The 8,559-nt window shown below is 36.4% G+C and overlaps 1 pseudogene; it reads left to right on the top strand.

Annotated features, from left to right (window-relative positions):
- The first annotated feature begins 444 nt into the window (after window positions 1-444).
- LOC102823345 overlaps window positions 445-8,559 on the top strand; it is a 14,573-nt pseudogene continuing 6,458 nt past the window's right edge.

The following is an 8,559-nucleotide window of genomic DNA, read 5'->3' as shown; positions in this document are numbered from 1 at the left end:
AAGCAACATCCATATAAATGGAGTTAAGACTGAAGTTGTTGAAGACTTAATTTTGCTTGTATCAACCATCATCACTTATGGAAGCAGAAATCAAGAATTCAGACGGCATATTGTATGAGGCAAGTCTGCTGCACACAAGACCTCTTTTAAAGTGTTGAAAAGCAAAAATGTCAGTTTGAGTACTTACATGCACCTGACCCAAGTCATGGCACTTTCATATGCATGTGAAAGTTGGAAAGTGAATAAGGAAAACCCTAGAAGAATTGATCCATTTGAGTTATAGTGTTGGAGGAAAATGTTAAAAGTACTATGGACTGGCAAAAGAAGAAGCATATCTGTGTTGGAAGAAATAGAGCCAGAGTGCTCCTTGGAAGCCAGGATGGTCAAATTTTGTCTCTCATACTTAGGAAATATTATAAGGAGGGACCAGTAACTAAGAACACCATGTCTGGTAAAGTGGATGGTTGAAAAAAAAGAGGAAGATCCCAGAAAGAAGGATGGTCACAGTGGTGACAGTGTTGGGCTAAGGTGTAGCAATGATTGTGAGGTTGGCCTAGGACCAGGCAGTGTTTCATTCTGTTATGGATAGGTACTGACTCAGTGGCACCTAACAACAACATTGCACCATAAAAATCTCAATGGAGAAAGAAGATTTTCAATAAACTTAAGGGGGAAGAATGCCTTGGCCTTGTACTTCTTTTTATCTGTAAAGAAGAAAGACTTGGGAAAGGGAGCATAACATCTATTCCTGATGTCTATAAAGATAATGATTTTCTATGGCTTAGCTTTCTCTCTGAACTACAAATCCAAAAATCTATGTACATCTTCCATTATATAGCTAGTAATCATCTGAAATGAATTTCAGAAATCAAACTTAAAAAATTTATATTGTGTTATATGTCATAAACCCAGTGATCAAAATTTGAAATGTTTTCAGCCATTATCTTTGTCTACCCTAATATAACCAAGCACGACTGATTCCCATCACCGTACATTAATTTTACCTGTTCCAGAATAAAATGTTATGAACACATTAGGATTTGTCTTCTTTCATACAATAAAACGTTTTTGAGATTTACCATGTCATTGGTTATAACATGTGCTTGTTTTTTTGTTAAATGCTGTCAAATTAGTTCTGACTCATAGCAACCCTGTATAGGGTTTCTGAGGAGCAGCTGGTGGGTTTGAACGGCTGATCTTGTGATTCAAACCAACCTTAAAGTTCAATGCTTACTGGTTGCTAATTAGTATTTCAATGAATAACCTGTAACTCACACCTGTATATTTGTATAACCATCAGGGTTATCAAAAGATTGCACTATTCCATTACGACAATGATTCCCTCTTGCTATAGTCATGTATTCATATACTCCTTGCACCATCCCTAACCTCTGGCAAACAAGGGGAACTTAGTGCTTGATGGTTATGAAGTGCCTGGGGTGAGGGAAGATTTTGGAAATGTTTTGGTCAACAGATTTAGGACCTTGCATTATATGTAGAAACTTCCTTTTATTATTATGCAAAACAGCATAACTATGTAAATTACATCCCATCATGCATTGCTTGTACACTAAACTAAACCAAGCCCACTGTTGAGTCAATTCTGATGCATATTGACCCTACAGGACAGAATAGAATTGTCTCCAGAGGGTTTCCAAAGCTATAATCATTATAGAAGCAGATTGCCACAGCTTTCTCCAGTGGAAATTAAAAGGTTGGCTAGTGGGTTCAAATGATCAGCCCTTCAATTAGTAGCCAACCACTTGACCAGTGCACCAGAGGGCAGGATTCCTGCTAACTATCTGAGAATTTTGTCTACCAAACATTTATAAAAATATTTGGGATTTTTCTTGATTGTTGTTGTAGTTGTTAGGTGGCATTCAGTCTGTTCCAACTCATAGCCACCTATAAACAGCAGAATGAAACAATGAGTTATCACAAGTATTATTATATTTGAGCTCATTTTTGCTGCCATTGTGTCAATTCATCTCCTAAAAAATTCTCATTTTTTTTGCTGATCCTTCACTTTTCTAAGCATTATATGCATTTCCAGGGACTGGTCACTGCTGATAACGTGTGGTGCTGTGGGATAATGCACTGGACCACAAGATTGATTTGAATTGCAAGATCAATGGTTCAAATACACCAGGTGTTCCTCGGAAACTATATGCAGGGTTGCTATGAGTTGGAAACAGCTCAAAGGCACTTAACAACATCATGACTCCTAAGGAGCATTCTGGCTGTACTTCTTCCAAAACCAATTTGTTTATTCTTCTGGAAGTCCATGGCACTTTCAATACCTTTTTTAACACCATAAATGGATTGAATGATTTAAATATATCTACTCACTAGAACATTGTTGTGCTCTTAGGTGCCAGCCATCAAGTCTGTTCTGACTCATAGTAAGCCTATGTACAACAGAGTAAAACAGTTTCTGGTCCTGCTCTATCCTCACATTTATGTTTGAGCCCATTGTTTGAGCCCACTAGGTGCATATCTTTGTGGGGTCTTTCCCTTTTCCTTTGCCCCTCAACTTTACCATGCATGATGTTATTCTCTAGAAACTGGTCTATTGTGATACTATGTCTAAAGTGTGAGACAATGTCTCACCATTCTTGCTTCAAAAAGAGCCTTCTGGCTGCACTTAATCCAAAACAGATTTGCTTGTTCTTTTGCCAGTACATGGTACTTTCAATGTTATTCTCCAACAATAATTCAAATGCATACATTCTTCTCTGGCCTTCCTTATTCATTTTCCAATTTTCACATACATATGAGGTGATTGAAAATACCATGACTTGGAAGCAGCAATCAATAAATCAAATGACATATTGCATTAGGCAAATCTGCTGCACAAGATCTTTTGAAAGTATTGAAGAGCAAAGATGTCAGCTTGAGGACTAAGGTGCACTTGACCCAAGCCATGGTATTTTCAATAACCTTTTATGCATGCAAAAGCTGGACAGTGAATAAGGAAGACCATAGAAGAATTGATGCTTTTGAGTTATGGTGTTGGAGGAGAATATTGTAAGTGCCATGGGCTGCCAAAAGAACAAGCAGGTCTGTGTTGGAAGAAGTGCAGACAGAGTGCTCCTTGGAGGCCAGCATGGCCAAACTTCATCTCTGATACTTTGGAAATATTGTCATGAGGGACCAGTCACTAGAGAAAGATATCATGTGTGGTAAGGTAGAAAAAAAAGGAAATCCCCCAGCGAGATGTATTGGCAAAGTGGCAGCATCAATGGGCTCAAGCATGGAGAGAGTTGTGAGGTTGGCCCAGGGCCAGGCAGTGTTGCATATGTTGTGCATAGGGTCTCTATGAGTTGGTACCAGCTTGATGACACTTAACAATGACAGCATAATTAAGGTCATATCTGGCTTTCCTGGTGTTGTTTTAATTTCCTTTGGCTTCAGCCTGAGGTTGCAAATGATCTGTTCCAGAGTCAGGCTGTGGCCCTGTTCTGACTGATATATTATTGAGTTCTTTACTACCTCTTCCTACAGATGTAGGAATTGGAATCCTGTGTATTCCATCTGATAAGACTTTAGTGGTTTGTGTGTAAATTTGAATCATAGTGATAGTAATTGGTCTTCCTTATTGTTGTTTGTGTTGTTAAGTGCCATAAAGTCAGTTCTGACTCATAGCAACCCTATACAGGGGTCTGTGGAGTGGCTGAACCTCAGACCTTGCAATCAAACTGATATTGCATTTTAGCGTATTAACCCACAATGACACACCAGGACTCCGGTCTTCTTTATAAGTGTATGGATCTTATGCTATCACAGACAGCATCATACTTCAAGATCTTCAAATTCTCTTTTTGTGTATGAATGCGATACTATTCCTCTTAAATTTCTTGTTCAAGGTACAGTTAACCATGAAACTGTCTGATTCAAAATGGTCAATAGCAGTACATTTCAGCTCACTAATTCCTAGGTTATTGATCTTTATGAAAACTTCAATTGTCTGAGATCCATACTTCATACATTCCATGTTCCTATTATTAATAAGCATTTACTGCTGTTCCTTCTCATTTAGACTTGTGCCTCAGCAGCCAGTGAGCACTTCAAAGGCTTTGTTCCATTCATATTATTATCAACTCTACTTTGAGGACGCAAAACTTCCCAGCCATATTTTGAGTGATTTTTAATCTTAGGGGCTCATCTTCCAGTAGTTATCTGACAGTGTTCTGCAGCTATCATAAGGTTTTCATTGACTAACCATTTAAAACTGGGCTGCCTCTCCTTCTTCCTATTCTGTCTTAGGAAACTCTGCTAAAATCTGTTTACCATTGCTGATCCCAGTGGTATTTATAATACTAATGCCATTGCTTCTAGCCTTACAACAACACACAAGCCACCACAATGCAATAAACTGATAGTTGAGTTGATGGTAGTGGAAAAGTTACCGACATGGGATTACCACCCTTAGAAATGTATAGGCCTACATGGAGAATATGGTGAGAAACAAATGATTCATATTTTGATATTTTTACTTATGAAATATTTCTATAATTTTCTAGCAATAACTTTTTACTTCTATTTGTATATGAAATACATCAAGTAATTTCTTTTAAGTTTTAATTTAAGAAAATAATAAGAAACAAATGGGCAGCTGTTATATTTTCTGGCATATGATCACTAAGGCATGAAGTTTGAGACACTGTGAAACACCATGAGGAAAGCTGGAAAAAGATCACAGAGGATCAAGTGAGAGATGACAAGCACTGAACTGCTAGTCACCAGGTCAGCAGTTTGGGCTCTCAGTGGCTCCTTGGAAATGCTATACAAAATTGCTATGAGTCAGAACTGTTTAACAGCACTTAATAACAATAAAGGCTAGATGAGATTGGCACAGATAGCAAAAGATTTGATCCTTTGCCTAGATAGAAAAGTCAGTTTAGGAGAATAGGAGGGTTGGAGCTATGAGCAATCCTAAAAAACAGGATTGAATTACTTTCTGCTGCTCACAGAGTATTACATTGTTTTCTAGTACACAAATATTTATTTTTTATTATATAATATTTATTTTAAGTTTTCACATTAATTTAAAAATAGAGATGCTATTTTATATCTAGCCTTATGCCAAGGTGAAAATGATTTTCTACTAAAAAAAAAAAAAAAGTACTGAAATTGTGGTAAGTTGTTTTACTACATTATATTAAATCCCATGAAAAAACCAGCATATTATGGACAATTTGATTATTGGATAGAGTAATGAAGAATATACAAAAGTCAGCATCGTATATACTAAGTTTGTTTGACAGTAAACTTCACCTCCTGCCCTGCAATTGGAAGGTAACAAATGCAATTTATATTGTGATTCAACTCAACTCACTGCCATCCACATAATTCTGACCAAAACCGACTCTGTATAGGCTTTCAGAACAGATCTTCATGGGAACAGAAAACCTCATCTTTCTCCCATGGAGTGACTGGTGGGTTTGTACAGCTGATATTTCAGTTAGAAGTCCAGTGCTTATCCTAATGTGCCACCAGGGCTTCAATATGATGAATAAAGGATACATATTTTTTTAGCACCAAAATGTCATGCCATAAGTTTTAAGAGAAAGACCGGTGTGATAACAGATCTTCTTGAAATGGTATGTTGGCAAGAAAATAATATTCTTAGCCAATATGAAGTATGAGAGGTATGATGGATATTTTTCTATCAGTTCACTCTAGTCATCATGTCTATTTTAAAGGAAACTTTTGTTTAGAGAAATGTGAAGTGAAAGAAACTAGTAGATAAGTACACTTAATATAATCAAAAGTGAAAAATTTTTAGAAGCTGTCAACAAGTTTCTTTCTCATAAAGTGACTACAAATAGTACACACTAGATATAACTTAGTATGGAAACTTACTCACCTAGCCTACCTCCAGTTGTTGGTATTTCTATTTGCTTTGCAATGAAAAGACCATTTTCCCGATTATATCATTGTATTGGACTAGAAACGTATCACAAACTAGGTTAGGAGATAATGAAAGGCATATCTAATTGAGTTTTCTACTTCAGAAGAAAAAAATGTGACAGGTTATGCAAGAAAAGACTCCTATATCTTAAGTATGTGTATGGACTTTTAAAGAAATTATTCTTTTTTTTAATGTTTTATTGTGAATTATATGATAGTTTACATGAGAGATCTTTAGTTTTACATTCATTCCATCATACATCATCTCATTGCCATGGTTCCAATCCCCTCCATGCATCACCAACCAACCAAAGGGTATATCCTAGAAACCCGCCACCTACACTTCTCCCTCCCCTTGCCCCCTCCCTCCCACTCCCAGTTTTCGGCCCACAGTCCCTTTCCATCTCTGGATCCAAAGTCCCCAGCCACTTCGTCACTCCACATCATTGTCTCTGTCTCCATCTCAGGCACCTCTGTTTCTCTGGGTAGGGTCCTGCTCTTAGCTCTTCTCCGTTGATGGTCCCAGAGATTTCCACTCCTAGACTGTAGAATTAATCACTCCCTTCCTTGTTACAAAATGTCTACCTTTGCATTTCTAACCCTCACAATCCGTCCTGATAAGCATTATTCACTACAGTATCATGAGTTACTCATTTGTATTTCCTTTCATCAGCTCTGCCCAAATTGATTGAATGGTACCCATTGGAGATTCTGCCCTCCTCCATGCTCCCTAGCACTAGGTTCCCTCTTGAAAGCTTGTAAGCCAGTCACTTCTTGCCTTTGGAGTCCCCCCCCCCCCTTTTGAGTATCCAATGTCCAAGTTGCCCATCTTCGTCCACTCTGTGTGTGGAGGGGGTGGGACTGATTAAAGAAATAATTCTTTTGAAAAAAATGTTTTACATTGAAATACTTTTCCATTTCTTACCAAAATAAACAGCAACAATCAGAATTAATTAGAATTGTAAAATCCTGGTGTGACTCTATAGAAGAAGCACTAGATTGCTAACTGCAAGGTCACACTTTCAAATCCACAAACTGCTGTTGAGGAGAAAGATGAAACTTTCTGCTCCTGTAAATATTTGTAGTATTGGAAATCCAATACAGGGTTCCTATGAGTTTGAATCAACTTGACAGCAATGAATTGAGTACAATGCTTTGAATTTACTTCAGAGGCAGTAAATTTTTTACCAGGCTTTACAAATTACATCACAACAAAATTTTGATGTTTTCAAATTAATTTGGGACATTAGTCCAACTCTAGATTTAATCAGAATGCAAATATGGGATGGAGTATTTTGAAACAGCATGGCTAAGGGATATCTGGTTCTCCAACAGATATTTTTATGACTTCTCTGTATGATTTTGTTCAGTTTGATTAAATTAGTTTCAAATCCACTATGAAGAAAATATGGAGAATGACAGACCATGAATCCAAAAGCCACTAAGTAAACACTAGCATTCTTCCATTTTGGTAGGCCTCTAGCAAAGACAATATTTATTACAGTATAAAACTGGAACAAAGACTCCCCAAAAGAAATTTCTGTTTTAAGTTGACATATACTAGAAAGCCTGTTTTCTACATGCACACAAATCTCTCGCTTCCACTCTCACAGAATCATTTCCAGAATCACAGTAGCAGAAAGGTTATCTTCATAGCATCTTCACCATTTTTGCCAAAGTCAAAAATGTTGTCAAGATCTTTCAACTGGAACTGATCTATCTGAAAGTCATGTTGACATTTATATACACTTGTCAGTTAAATAGACATTCTAACTTTTATTATTTCAAAGTTAGGTTTCTCTCAATATCTCTCTCTCTGTCTCTCTCTCTCCACAGTGTTTCAATTCTTTGAATCTTGCTTAGGAAAAATTCCCATTAATAGTAAAACAAAATAATTGCACAGCTACAATGAAAGATAATATTTAAAATATTGTTTCTCCAATGCACATGAGGATAACAAAAAGAAATTTCAATAAATGTAGTATTTCTACTGTATATAACTACACAATTTAGTTATTAATATAAAATATGAAATTGTAGATAGTTATATGTGTTTGTACATCAAAATATATAGGTAGATAAATATAAATAGATAAATGATAGGAAAAAATTAATATTACATTTTATTTTGGGGGAGTTCTGGACATAGCAATGTGGCTATATTGCTCATTTGAAAAAAAATGAACTTGCAGAAATAGTACTGTTGTTATTTATTTTTTTAATTCTATGCTAGAGATTTACTTTTAAAAACTCTAAAAACTTAGGTTCCATTTTATGTGGTCTACATGATTTTCAAATAGTTAAAAATAATTTGCTAAATTGTATTAAATATTTTTAAAAACTAGATTATTTGGATCCATAATTCCCATTTTGGTAACAACTTCATTGCAAAGCATGCAAAGATATCATCTTATAGTTTATTTTCATTAAGTATGTTGAGAGATGAAGAGTGAACAAAACCAGGCAAGATGATGGTGACCACCTCGGCAACCTAAGACAGAGCCATTGCCATGCTGCAATGAGTTTCGATGACGGGTAAGACTGAGGAATTTGCACTGACCGCCTAAGACAGGCAGCGTCCCTTAAACAAACAATAAATAAGGGGGAATCTGATGCAGACCTTGCAGACCTGGTCAGGAGGTCAAG

Source organism: Chrysochloris asiatica, unplaced genomic scaffold (assembly GCF_000296735.1).
Source record: "Chrysochloris asiatica unplaced genomic scaffold, ChrAsi1.0 scaffold00075, whole genome shotgun sequence".
Classification (NCBI taxonomy): domain Eukaryota; kingdom Metazoa; phylum Chordata; class Mammalia; order Afrosoricida; family Chrysochloridae; genus Chrysochloris; species Chrysochloris asiatica.
The sequence above is the reverse complement of the archived record's forward strand: the minus strand, read 5'-3'. Positions and strand labels throughout refer to the sequence as shown.